This window comes from Pteropus medius, unplaced genomic scaffold (assembly GCF_902729225.1).
Source record: "Pteropus medius unplaced genomic scaffold, Ma_sr-lr_union100, whole genome shotgun sequence".
In the NCBI taxonomy this organism is placed as follows: Eukaryota; Metazoa; Chordata; class Mammalia; order Chiroptera; family Pteropodidae; genus Pteropus; species Pteropus medius.
The window spans coordinates 4996780-5011735 of NW_024343732.1; the positions used below are offsets into that span (position 1 = coordinate 4996780).

Below are 14956 nucleotides of genomic sequence, written 5' to 3' on the forward strand. Positions count from 1 at the left end.
GCCTTATCTGAAGATCTTAATGACAGCTTTAAAAAGTTTCTTCTTCCATTATAGTCTCAGTTTCCCCTTAACTTACTTTTTTTCCTGTTTGTTTTAGTCTCCATTTTTCACACTAGACACTTCCCTTGGATGTATGGTAATTCTTGGGTGTCTGCTCACATACATGACTGGGGAAAAAAAGCTGACTAGGCGCTGTGAGTACATGGATAATGTCTGTCCATGGCATAGGGTTTTGTGGGGAACCCCTGATGTCAGTATCGAGTCTTTTCTCTTGAGCAAGTAAAATTCCCTAGAGAAGATTCTTCCACTTTCTTGCCTTGGGAGTAAAGGCCCAGCTCAGCCGTCTGGGAGCTCAGTCAGTAGAAGTAGGGGTGGGGGGTGGTGTGTGTGTGTGTTTGTGTGTGTGTGTCTGTGTGTGTGTATGCACGCGCACACATGTGCACATTCTGCATATATTCATTCACTTCATCCTCCTGCCTTCAGAATGGTAGTCCTGCCCTCAACTCTGCTTGAAATGGGTCTGGGTTTTGTGGGCCTGAAGCTTATACAATTTTGCATGCCCTCTTAAAGAAAAATACAAAATTACAAATATAAAAATAGGCATGAAAGTAAATGTTTATTTAGACAGAGAAAAGAGCATAATTACAAGTTATAAAAGCTGACAAATAACATGAACATCAAAAAATCAAGAATAACCTAATATTTTTATTAATCATCTGCCTGACACACCTCTATATTTATTTCCCTGCGTTTTTTGGCTGCAGAGTCTATGATTGCCTCTTCATGTGACACAGAGTTGGAAACACTGTTTTCTTAGAGAGAAAAGAGAGATTATTCAGCCCTTCCTCTACTATGGTTGATTGAAATTTGTTTTCTATTACTGACAGTTTAGAAAAGATTTTTTTCAGCTTACTAGTATATATAAATATAAAGATTGTTGTAAAATTTAGGAAAACCTCATGTTTCTTTCATAAATAAACTGTAAGATTTCAGGGCACATTTCAAGTTTTCTTGTACAATGACTAATCTTAACGTTGTCTGAATTAATGAGACTAACTGGTTTGTCATTGATGTCCTTGTAGGAGGGCGTATCATGAGTTCTATGCTATCTTCGTTATGCTTCATGTTAAATCGACCAGGAATTTACATGCTTTATCAATGTGTTCTACGATTTGCTCTTCCTCTTCATTTTGGATTATCGAACAAATCGCCACTCCTATTTAAAACTGATCTCATTCTCTTAATTACTGGTTTTTGGTACAATTTAAACATGTTTTGTTACGCTTTACTTAATTTCAGAATAATATGTATTGATTTAATTGCTTACTTTTGTCACTTTTGTGTTCTATTTTTTATCCAATTTCCCCCTTAGTTTTTAAGTAAATTTGAAAATGACCCAAAACAGGTCCCCTTTGTATATTTTCAACTCAGGAATCTGTAATTTCTCACTTGCTTTATTAGTTTTCAAAAAATATCTTTACAAATTACAGATAGAACAGCATACTCCCAATTTAACCTCCCAAGTTCTACCACCAAAAGGTGTAAGCTACTCCAAAGTTGCCTAACAAGAAAAAGGAGGAAATGAAGGCAGAGGTTTTCTTAAACTGAGCGCAGTATAAATACATTCCAAAGCTTACAAAAACGCAGGAACATGTGACTAGATGGCTAGGGTTCCTTCCAGGGCCTTGAACAAGGTCCATGCAAGCAAGGGGCCCTGAAGATTAAGCTTTATTAGTGTCACCCTTGTGTGTCCTAGGATAGAAACTCCTCCTTTCACACTCTCCAGGAGTGGGGTCTTCTCATTCTTTGGTAGGGTGAGGCAGAGACTCCTAGTGAGTTGGGGGAAGACATGGTAGGGCTCTCAACTTAATCATGAACAGCTTTCAACCAGTCCTCCTGATCTGAGCACTCGGCTTCATCCTACTTCTAGAGGCACCTAGTGCCACCATCCCTGAACCTCTGAGGATTCCGTGATGTAAGTTGGATGGCCATTGGTTTTCCTAAATGCCAGTTTAGGCTTTGGCTTTCTTGGAACTGCTAAGTCAATTACTTCGTGTAACTGCATTCCAGTTCCCCAATGTTGCTGATGTCGATTCAATTCTCCCTGAATTTGTAGATTTATGCTTTAAAAAAATCGCTTTACTGCGCTGTTTGTGGGATTTGTGAGGGGGGAAAATTAGATGCATGTATTTAATCTGTCATCTTTACTTATTACCTGGTTTATTAACTTTTAAGTAACAGCTTTATTGAGATATAATTCACATACAGTAACAACCGTAACATTTGTCCTTTTAAAGTGTACAATTTGGTTGTTTTTAGTACATCTGGAGTTTGTACAACCAATCACCACGATCTAATTCAGAACATTTTCCTCACCCCCAAAAGAATCCTGAGCTATTAGCTGTCAATCCCACTTGCCCCCTCCCCATAGCCCCCTGGCACTTCATATAAATGGAATTATATAATATGTGGCTTTTTGTGTTGGCTCCTTTCACTTAGCAAATGTTTTCAAGGATTATCCAGATTGTAGCATGTGTCAGCCCCTTCATTACTTTTTTATCATTGAACGATATTCCACTGTATGGATATACCACACTTAGTTTATCTGTTCATCGGTGATGGACATTTGGGTTGTTTCTACTTTGGGGCTACTATGAATGCTGCTGCTTTGAACATTCATGCACAGGCTTTTGTGTGGACATGGTTTCACTTCTCTTGGGTATATAACTAGGAATGAATTGCTGGGCCATACTGTAAGTCTATGCTTAACCTTTTGAGGAACTGCTGGGCAGTTTTCTAAAGTGGCTGCACCATTTTACATTCCCAGACGCGTTATGAGGGTTCTAATTTCTCCACCTCATCAACACTTGTTATTGTCTGTCTTTTTAAATTTTATCCATTCTAGTTGATATGAAGGCTACTTCATGTGACTTTGATTTGTATTTCTCAAGTGACTAATGATGTGCTCATCTTTTCATGTGCTTATTGGTCATATGCGTATCTTCTTCAGAGAAATATCTATTCAAATCTTTTGCCTATTTTAAAATGGGTTGTCTTTTTTTTTTATCGTTAATTTGTAAAAGTTCTTTATATATTCTGGGTACAAGTCCCTAATCAGATACACGATTTGCAAATCTCTCTCTCTCTTGTGAACTGTTTTTTATTTTCTTAATGGTGTTCTTTGAAGCACAAAAGCTTTAGATTTGAAGAAGTTTCATCTATTTTTTACTTTGTTGTTTGTGCTCTCAGTATCATACCTAAGAATTCTTCACCAAAACCAAGGTCAGGAAGATGCACCTCTGTTTTCTTCTTAGTTTTATAGTTTTAGCTCTTACACTTAAGTCTTTGATCCATTTTGAGTTAATTTTCATATATGGTGTGAGGTAAGGGTCCAACTTCAATTCTTTTACACGTGGACATCCAGTTATCACAACACTGTCTGTTGAAAACACTAATTCTTCCCCCACTGAACTGTCCTGGCATCCTTGTTAAAAATCAACTGACCCTAAAAATAAAAGCTTACTCTTGAACTCTCAATTCTGTTCCATTGATGCCAGTACCACCCTGTCTTAATTACTGTAGATCTGTAGCAAGTTTTGAGATATGGAAGTATGAGTCCTCTAACTTTGTTCTTCTCTGTCGAGACTGTTCTGGCTATTCCGGGTCCCCTGCAATTCCGTATGAATTTTAGTGTTTTTTTTTTAATATTTAAATATTTATCCCACTCAGAGTATAAGTGTATGGCTAGCCAGTTGTTTTGACATGATTTTAAAAACAAACTATCTTTGAAAAATCCTTTTATCAGTGTTAAATACTTTCATTCCATTGTGTAGACTTCTCTACTCTTTGACTAAACATGGATTTAATTATTCAGGTTACTTAATTCATTATTTAGCTCTTAATACCCGGTAGAGCAAATCTCTTCTCATTATATTTCTTTTTTAGGTAATTTCTTGGCTATTTTAATTCACTTTAATACTTAAGATGAACTTCAAAATCATCTGCTATGTTCTCTACCTCCCCCTCAAATCAAGATACTTATTACTAAAAATGCATTATATTTACAAATTAACTTTTGAAGAACCTACATCTTTAACAAATACTAGGTTTGCCCATTCAGAGTCGTAATATTCTTTCCATTCATTCAAGTCATTTTATTATGTCTTTTAGAGTTTTTTTAATATAGGAGTTCCTCTACATTTGTTTGTTCAATATTAAGACCCCAAAGTAACACTTATATGTGAAATTTTTAGCCGTATATATGTCTTAGGTACATTCCATGGAATTTTACATTTTTGGTTATATTGTAAATGGAACTCAATTTTTCATTTTACCTTTCTGGTACCCAAGAAAGCTACTGAGTGGTAAATAAACCAGTCACTGCAGCTACATACTTAACCTATATAGTCCAAGAAAGTCAGTTGGACCAAACCAAACCAAACCAAACCAAACAAAAAAACCAAACTAATTGGGTTTTCCAAATAGTCATGTCATTTGAAAATAATGATAAAATTTCTCTTTTCTTTCCCAATATTTTATACTTACTTCTTGTCCTATGTTATGGTACTGGCTAGAAATTATAGAAAAAATGTTTGACTTTAGTAAGAATGCTTCGAGTCTGATCTTTCACTATTAAATGTGCAGAAGGCTACCGGTTTCAGCCAGAAAGCCTCCTAATAGTAAGGAAATATCTTTCTGTTTCCAGTTTATAAAAAAATACAAAGATTAGAATTTTGAATAACATTAATGCCTTTTCAGCATGCATTTAGATGACTGGTTTGTTCTTCTGCAACGTAGTACTGTGATGAACTATCAAATACATCTCCTAAGACAGAGTCATCCTTTCGTTACTGAAGCAAACTCTGCTTGGTGAAGAGTACAGGTTAAGTAACTTTGATGTGTATATATATACCTTGCTTACTGATTAAGACACACAAGCACCTCAAAAGCAGGGGCTGAATTTTATGCTTCTTTGTAACTCTTGTAAATACTGCCCTATACACAGTGCTATTGTCAACCTTTCGCTGAATGAATATTCAGTAAATAAGGACGATATTCTTTATGCTTAGCAGTAGGCTAGGTTCTAGGGATAGCAGGATGAATAAGAGAGATTCATTCTGTGATCTCATGGAGCTTAGAGTCTAGTTTTATGTACAGAGTAAGAATGAGTAAAATGGATACATTGCCCGAAGGGCCCTATAAAATACCATATTCTAATTTAAGTTCTTGAAAAAAGCTACTCTTAGATAAGGCTACGTAAGAACAAAGCAAGGTAATATCATTGTCTCTGGTCTCCCAATCCTTACCTTACTATAACAAAACCTAGAAAGGGTATCACCAGTTACAAGTACCAGCGGGGGCCAGGGGAAAATACATTCAGGGGAGACCAAGAAAACGAAGTCGGCCTTTGGCACTGGCAGGAAAGCCTGGTGAAGTTATCAGAGTACGGGTCAGGGGAAAACATTTAAAAAAGCCTAAGAGGAAATACGAAGGGAGAAGAGTCTCCTGGGTTTATTCTGAAGCTGCCAAGTGGCAGACACGCTCCACTCTACCAGAGAAGCAACCAGGAAAGCGGGGCAGGTGCCCTGACAGATCCCGTGCCTCTGCAGTGGTGAAGGTGGTGAGGGACACGGGAGAGCAAAGAGCAACAGCTCCACTTCAGCCGGCTCTTCCGCCTCTTCTCATCGCCCAGATCCCATCCCTGGGGTTCTCGTCCTCTGCTGGAACACAGGGACTTCCGCAGGACACATGGCTGCTTCGGAACGCGTGCGAGAGTGACGGCATCGCGGCATCTCCCAGAGCAGCGCTGCCCTGGCACGGCTGGGGTTATGCGGCCGAGGCTGGTGGTCCTCCAGGCTATGGACACAGGCTCACGGGGCTTCAGGAGTTTGGTTTCTCCTCCTCTCAGCTTTTCTCGGGATTCTCCCCTCAGAATTGGGTAGGTCAACAGAGGTCTAGAGAGAAGACAGGGCTTGCTCCCCAGAGAATCTCTATGTTCCAGAAGAAATCAAGAGGGCTCTGAACTCCCAGCCTCTGGAGCAAGATTCCTTCCTTGGTTCTGCTTCCCCTTCCATAAATATGAGCACCAGAGGGCAGGAGAAGGGATATTTTGGTCTCGGCAGGGAAATGAAGAAAACATTTCTCTTAACCTTATCCTTCTCCAACCCCCAACGTGCCCCACCTCAGAAAAAAGTTCTATGTGTACAGAGGAAAAGGGGGAAAGAGGTTCTATTTTCCTTTACAATAAAGTCAACAGGATGTTCTCCAAAGCTACAAATAAACTTTTTTGAACAATAAATATCTCTATTAGCAGCGCGATGCCAGTTGGCTAAATCTGTCTGTCTCAGTAACCTTTCCCAAAAAACTCCTGCTCTTGTGTAATGTCTACTTACAAAAACAGCTCTTTTGCATTTTCAGTTTGCTAGGTTTCTCAATCTTTTGTTTCCCCACCCCCTCTACTGCAGAGGCAGGCCCAGATGGCAGTTGGGAGGGGATCCCCTGGTCACCCCAGCAGATCCCTCCAGCCCTGCCTTCTTTGGAGAGTCCTCCACTCCTTCCAAAGAAGAGTAGAAAGAAGCTAAAACCAACACATTATTCCCTGGTCTTCGCTTGGCCTCCTGAATTTTTCTATTGAACGTGAATGAGCCTAGGCCCGACTTGGGGTTGGAAAGAGCCCCAAAATGATTCAGTCTACCCCACCGATATCTTTCTGATATCTTTAGCTGGGCAAAGATCACATTTTTGCGGGGAGAGGGGAGGTGAGGGAGGTGAGAATGAAGGGAGGGCTGTGCAAAGAGTAGGCGGCAGTTGATAGTGGCTGAAATCCTGGCTCCCGAGGGAGTGGTCTGGGCCTGAGTCACTGTCTCGACAAGAGCAGGAAGGTGGGCGAAAGGCAGCAGCTTCTGCAGGCTGGAAGGACAAGCCCTCCTCCCCCCACCCTTCTGTTACTCGATCCCTAGGTCACTGCCTTCTCTGGTCTGAGGCCCCAACAAGGCTACCGCCACCTTGACAATCAGAGAGAGAAAACCGAGGGCCGGGGCCAGGGCAGGGCTTATGGAGAGTCAGCTGGCTCCGGCGGAGCAGCTGCTGTTGAATGCCATCCTCTCCAAAGGGCCAGCTGGCCACAATGCCAACAGGCCAAGGAAAGTTCAGCCCAAGCAAGGATGTGAGAGACCCCATCAGAAGGGGTAACGAACTGAGCCGTAAATGATCCATTTCCGGCACTTATGTCCACGGCTTGTCCAGCCCCACCTCTGTCCTTCCCTGAAATTAGCTGGATCCCAAACCAGAGCACAGAGGATACTACCCTGACTTGCCACCAGGCCAAGGAGGTATGTGGGTGTTTAAAAATAAAAGGCATGACTCTGTGACTTGGACCAGAACAATCACCCAGCTCAGCTATGATCCCTCCTTCCCTGCTGCTCCCCAGGCTGACCTCTGAAAAGTAAAGACGGAATGAATCACAGAATGTTGAATGAGATCATTTAATCAAGACGACCGTTTATTGACTATTGCAGGTTTCTGTGCTAGATACTTCTGGTCCGTCAATTCATTTAAAGTGGTACATTCCTGTATTTCACCCATTAGATGGTATACTGGATAAGGGGATGGACTCTGGTGCCAGACTGCCTGGGTTCAAGTCCTGGCTCTGCCAATTGCCAGCTGAGACTCTGGACAAGTTATCTAACCTTCTGGTCTCAGTTTCCTTGTCTATAAAATAGGATGATAATATTGTATCTATCTCATAAATGAGTTTAACGATTAAAACTGTTCTCGACATACAGTAAGCAGCCTGTATTTGTTGTAAAAATGCTGGTGGTGGTGTTTTGATGATGGTCAGACTGAGGCCCAGAGGGGGTGACACGCATTATGTTACACAGTGATAAGTATCGTTAGGAAACCTAAAATGATTTTTTCTGTTGGGGGCAAGCAGCAGTCCCATACCATAATGCACCACTACCAAGTCCAAGTTAAGATATTTGCTTAAAATTGTGAGTGGTGACTTCCTCTTGAGAAGTACAAGGATTTGTGAAAGAAGTCGAAAGAAGTCTGGAGGCTGATGGAGCACCTAAAGGCCAAGAAAAGAGAGGAAGGCAGGCAATTCAGAGAGCTAGTCTGGATTCTTTTTTTCTCTTTCTGGCAGCTCTTTAAGAAATTCCTAATAGTTGACAAACAAGTTATCACCTATTTTCATTCAGTTAAGACAGGAAAGGGTAGAAAGCGGATTTCCCCATTTCATAAAAGAGAAACATAAGGCATTCTGAGGTGAAAGGTGTGTCCTGCTTACCCAACAAGCCAGAGAGAAGCCTCTGATGGCCTGACTTCCATTCCACTCTGAGGGGTTAACAGTGGCTTAGACACAGGCAGACTGAGAAACACCAGCCTGGCTGTTTAGTTTCCAAGGCAGTATCTCTAATCTCATTTTCACTTCTAAAAGAGCTTTCACTCTACCTTTTCCTCTCTCTGCTGAAGGTTTGGCTCTTAGAAAGCAGGAAGGAGAAGGAGGAGGGCAGAGATGGAAACACACTTCCCGGCCTACCACCCTAGCTCACCTCCAACAGACCACAGGAAGCAATAATTCTCTTGCTACGAACAGTGAGGTCGTGACCTTAGCCATGATGCTGGCCAAGCAAGGCAGGACATAAGTTATATATTGTAAACACTCAGAAAATTATATAGTATATATAATAAACACTGATGTATCTACCATCTGGCATTGTCAAAGCCCTACATTAAGCCACACTTGCTTCTTTGAGCAGTATAACGGCACAGACACCGAGGGTTACAGCCAGATTCCACTTCCTTCTCTCCTTCCCTGTTACCCTAGAGGGAACTGCTACTCTGAATTTAGTGTTTATTATTTCCACACTTTTACTATATAAGTTTAAATCTATAAGCATGATATTGTTTTACGGGTCTAAACTTTAGATAAATAGTACAATACTGAATGTATCATTTTGAAACTAGCTTTTCCTGTTCAGCATTAGGTTTCTGAGATCTGTCCATGCTGATACACAGCTCTACTTCATTCGTGTGAACTACTACATATTTCATTATGTAAAGATATCACATTTTATTTACCCGTTCTTCAGAAGCTGGGCATCTACAAAACATGAAGTGACTAACATCCTGTGCATGTCTCCTGCTGCGCAGGTGAGGGGGTAGGTCCATCTCCAACTGTGGGAGGCACTGCAAAATCTTCGAACTGGTTGCATCATTTCATACCCCTGCGTCCCCTCCAGAAGTGGATACAGGTTCCCACTGCTCCCCATTCTCAGAGACTTGGCACTGCCAGTCCTTAAAATTTCTGCCAGTCCGATGGCTGTGAAATAGCATCTCATTGTTGGCTTAATGTGCCTTTCCCCAATTACTAACAAACCAAACATCTTAGTATAGGTTTTTGTCTGCTAGGGTTTTCTTTTCTACAAAGAGACTGACAGTCTTCAAATCTATGGCATAAGTTCTTATCAAAAACAGAGCCAGTGTTCTTTACAGTTGCTCCTTCTGTATTTCTTATTATAACTCATGAAAAACAACCAAATAAACAAGCAACACTATCTTTACCTGGCCAAAGTCACAGGTATTGGTTTATAGGCTGAGTATTCATTCATAATAACTTCCTAGACAAGTGTTTTTCAAACTGAGTCTATGTAGAATGCCTACCCCTCATCAATGTAAACTGTTACACATCAGTCCATTGTAAACACATATCAAAATCATGAGATCAATCGAAGTGGGTCATTCTATAAAAAAAAATAAAACAGAACATAATAGAAAATATTGAAGTGCATCCAACATATATTGTGTAAAGCTTATTTCAAGTATAAATGTGTGCGTGTAAGTGTTGTGATATCAAAGGTACTTCTGGCTGCAAGTTGTGGTCGAAGTATTTTGGAAGCCACTGTCCAAGCTATTCTCCCTGGCTCCATTCTTTCTCTTTTCCGAGTTATCCTGTAGACCATTGCCAAATTAACCTAACTAAATCATTGCTTTTGCCATTTCACTTCCCTGCTCGAAACCCTTCAATTTTTAAAAACTTAGGCTCGATTTCAATTCCACAGCATGGCACTGAAAACACTTAACGATGTGGCCCTAACTTACTGCCAACTCTCATCAACGAAACTTCTGCCCCAAACTGGCCTCTTGACCGTCTGCCCCAAATACTCTTGATGCGTTGTCTCCACACATTTCTTTCACGCCATTCTTCTCATTTCCCACTGAAACAGTACATACTTGGGAGGTTGAGGTTCAGTTACAATCCCATCCTCTCTCTGAAGTCTTTCTTGAGATGCCACACGGACATTTAGCGATCTGTTATTCCTGTGAATCTTGGCGCTTTCTGAAGACAGGGATGGATTGTTATAGCTTTTTAATGTCCTCCAACATTAAAAATGTTCAATATTGAATAAATCAACAAATATTTACTGAGCATTATCTATGTGTAACACACTACACTGGACCGTATTTAATGGATTATGCACCCAAATAATGGGTTTGGGAAAACAAATCTAATAGCTTAATTGCCAACTGAGATTGCTTAATTGCCAACTTAATTGCCAAAGCTATCTCAACAGATTTAGAGTATAATACATAAGAAAACACCTTTGACTAAGAAGCTGTGGGACTCAAGATACTTGACTCTTTCTAACTACTCCAAAATCTGGAAAAACTCCCTTCTCCTCTCATTATAAAAGATGAAATAAGAGTGATATGTTTTACATTTGTGCCCAAAGCAATGCTGAACACAGAATCAGAGCCTCCTCACAGGGTTCCCATCTTCTGGGCATAACCATGCTCTCTAGAGGAGAAATGAGCTTGGGGAGAGCTTGGCAACTTCCTGTAATTTACTACCAACCTGGTAGTGTCTACACATGCTAGCAAAGTCAAACACCTTCCTCTGAGATCCAATCAGTTTGAGAATGGTCTTCCACTTTGCTAATGTTCCAGTTCAAGCAAAGAGAATACTCAAGAGATGCAGATTTTAGTTCCCGTTCTGCCAGGTACTGACTGAGTGAATTCTAATAAGTTGTCAAAGGGAGATGATAAGACCTGAACTGCATACTTCAAAGGGTAAATGTGAGGATGAAATCAGATAATGGGTGGGAAAGCAATTTGAAAAGTAAAAGCACTATACAAATGTAAGACAGCAATGGCTGTGCTAGAGGTAAAAGAGATTCCACTGAGAAAATGTTTGAAACTGAATGGATGGTTCTGTCTGAACTAGCAGTTTGCCGTCCTTTCTTTATATTCCATTCATTTCTTTTCACAATTAGGTACCTACTATGCACGAGATAGCACATGTACGCAAAGACGAAGTTGTAGATTCTGCTCTCATGGACTTTACATAGGAGAGAAATACACATTTGTGATACTTGGAAGAATGAAGTCCTACAGGAGAAAGTAGGTGGGGGGTGGGTAGAGAACAATCAGAGACAGCCTCGGAGAGTCTTGGAAGCCACTTCTTCCATCGGTCAGTTTAACAACAGTACTTTAGAGACTCTTCATTTGAGAAAGCGGCTTGAAGGTCTTGCATGTTTTTATCTCACAATTTTTCTTGAGCTAAGGCAACTCAATAAATGGGGGAAAAGTTCTCATTCATACAGTCAACACAGATTTACTGACTGTCAGGAACAGTGCTACGGAGACAGCGATGACCAAGAGAGAGTCCCTGTTTTCAACAGCTCATAGATGAGAGGGGTTCCCAACAAGTAAACCAACACCTCAGTACAGATGCTAATGAGTCAAAGGAGGGGCACCCAACTCAGGGGGCCATTCAGGGAAGACCCTTGGCAGAGGAGGTGTAGCCTGTCCTGACTCTTGAAGGATGAGTGAACACTGGCCTGGTGGACGATGGATGGTGGTGGTGGCGGGAAGAAAAGGCATTTCAGCCGGAGGGAACAGCTCATACAGAGGAGCAGGGGCACAAGAGACCAGGAAAAGCTTGGACACACCCAGAAGGGCCTTATAAACCATGGTCCAAAGTCAGGCTGTTATTCTGAAGATGTCTGGGAGTGTACACAGGATGAGAACAGGAAAAGAAAAGAGAGGACGGATCCCAAGAAATACCAATATTTGGCAGACAGAGGTAGAAGAATCCAGAAGAGTCAGAAAAAAATCGTATCTACATGGTCTCCATTCTTTTCACAACAGACTTGGGTGACAAAGTGTCAGCTGGGATTATCCATTCCATGTTTTGGTTGGAGAAAATAAGACAGAGAAAGGTTAAATGTTTGACCAGGCCACATTGTGAGTGAGGGAGCCAGAACCGAAACTCTGTACTCTAACTCCTAGCCAAATTTACCTGCACTGACTCTAATTTCCTTCATTCTGAGTCACAATCTTAGACCTCTTGGACCTCCAGTACTCCTCTTCCTTGTCATTTAAGCCTAAAATCATCACGGTGCGTGGTTCCAGGCAAGGCTACAATCCCTGGAGACAGCTACACCAGATTAAGGTCATTATTCTTAATTCTACTTAATTCTCATTCCATACCATAATAAAGACACACAGACACACAGACACACACACGTGCACACATATACCAAGAGAGAAGAAGACGGGGGGAGGAGGGGAGAGAGAGAAGCACTTGACTTGGGGCCAAGGGATAGATCAGTAACCTGAGATGTGAACATTAAATGCCTTCTTCCTAGCAGGGCGTACCACTGGGCCAACTTGCTGAAAGGAAGAGGGTGGATAGGTGGATGGGTACATGGCGCAGGAAGGGAGCAGGTACCCACTAAACAAACAGGGGGTGGGCGGGCTGCATGCACAGAGGAAGCAGAGAACAAAGGCCTCTCACTCTTCATGCAAAGTCCACAGTGTTAAAAGGGCATCAATATTGGACATTTCTCACTGTGACATTTTGAAAGCCCAGAACAATGGTTACCCTCTGGGGACCATGGGCTGTGTGCCCCTAGGCCTTATTCAATGATGGCTGGCACATCCCATGTGCTTGGTGAACTTGACCTTGGGCATCAGCCTCCCATGATGGCTCTACGTCACTCTGGTCTCTTTCCCCACTGAGAATTCCAGTCTAGGATGAATGGCTGGATTCATTCTGGGAGCAGAAAAACCACTCCAGGAGTGAATCAGAAGGACCCAGCCCCAGTCCCCTTGCCAGCCATTGAGCCAGGAACTGAGTGCAATTGTGTGCCCAGGCGCCGGTGCTGTTCCCTCTTAGAGAGAGGGGGTCAGGGTCCATGCGAGAGATGACGTAGAAGCCCTCTAAGGAAGAAGAGAAAGGAATCTCAGCTTTGAGGGACAAAGCTGCCCTTTTGGTTGTGACCCTCAGTCAAAGAGGTGCCAAGATGTGCATGCACTGGTAAATTAATTCTACTGGATAAAAATCTCAGCTTTTGCTAGACAGCTAGTTGTCAATTTCAATTCCCCTTCAACCTGACAGATTTTAGGAAATAGGTTACTAGTTTTTCAAGAAAAACTTTCTGCAAGATGGGTGGAAACAGTGTGCCTAAGATCACCCAGAATCCTTTTCCTTTAGTGGTCTCTGCTCTACTCTTACCCTGATTTGTGAAGAAAATATTGATTCCTTTTTAAAAATTATAAACATCAACCTAAGCAATATAAAGCACCTGTACTTTCTGCTTTTTACTTTGAAAAACTAGGTGAGAGAACTGCATTCTCAAGATGCAGCATGCAAGAGGATATCTACATCACTAGGTTGGGGACCCAGGCTGACACTTTAATGGAGTAATTCCTCTAGGAAAGGGAATCAAAGGGTTGCCACTTTGCCTATCACTAACTAGGTTATAACAAGATGGGGAAGTTAGCTTTTTAAGGCTCCAGGCGGCTATGGGCTTCCTGGAGCAAAGGTGGAGGGAAAGGAGCTGCTCCTGCTGGGGCTTATTAGGGCATTGCTTGGGGCTTCCCCTCCACATGCTGGTGCCCATTGTCTGACATTTTTCCATCAATCTTCCTCTAAGAAGCAGGGGAGAAGAAGGGACAGAAATGGTTTAAATTTTACATGAGAGCTCTTCTTGACATTGACTGACATCAGCTGTTTGTGGCCAGGGCTTAGTGTCCACCGATGGCCAAACATGAGCATGTATGAGCCTTCTCGAGGGATATTCTATCTTTATTCATCATAGCTAGTGCACTTTGTGTAAAGAAACAAGCTAGACTCTGAGGACAGAGTGGCAAACATGTTCCCTACACTAACGGAACCTGGATTCCAAAAGGATTGATTCGCCCTATACACCTCTGGGTGGCGGTCCACGTACTCATACAAGCATACTCAGGGATCCCCTGAGGTTTGGGTTTGTGGATATACAGGTCCTTGAGCCTGAAAGTAAGGTCCTTGGGGGCAAATTGAGTCTTACAAAATAGATCAACCATTAAACATTCTGAAGTGTCTACTAGAGCCAAGTATCACACAGTTCTGTAGCAACGTACCTTCCAGCTCTGGAGTTGTGATTATTACTCTGAGCCTCTCTGGCTTCTTTTCTGGAAGCCTGATAGGTCCCATGATGTTTAAGCTTACCTAGATCTATTTTAGATGGAAAGCGGTGAGTGGGTAATGGCTGAGGAAATGATGAAAACTAGTGCAATCCCATTGTGGGAGTGTGGGTGCGAGTGTTTCACTCTGTTCTCTTTCAAAACATTAGTGTTGTCCTTTGAAGACTGTTTAAACGGGACTACGGTTAGTCATCTGAAAGCAAGTGGGTTTTTGATCAGTGAACGGGGCCCAGACGGCCACAGTTGAGGGCCACACAGCTCTGGGGCTGGTGGGAGCGGTGGAAAGATGCCCACGGGGGAGAATGAAGACACTCTACCTTAACGGGTATTTAAAAAAGAAAGGAACAAGTCTCTCTCTTCAAGCAGCTGGAGAAGATGGGACCGGTTCCTTGGAACATTAAGAGTCAAGAAACGAGACAGACACGGGACCTCCAGGCCCACCTCCCAGCGAGTCCCGTCAGAGCACCGGAGGCAGGCCCCACGA

General features: G+C 42.1%; 1 protein-coding gene across 2 annotated transcripts in view; it reads right to left on the reverse strand.

The window, feature by feature from the left end:
• BIN3 (bridging integrator 3) overlaps window positions 1–14956 on the reverse strand; it is a 37739-nt gene that overhangs the window by 22491 nt on the left and 292 nt on the right. The window lies entirely within an intron of this gene.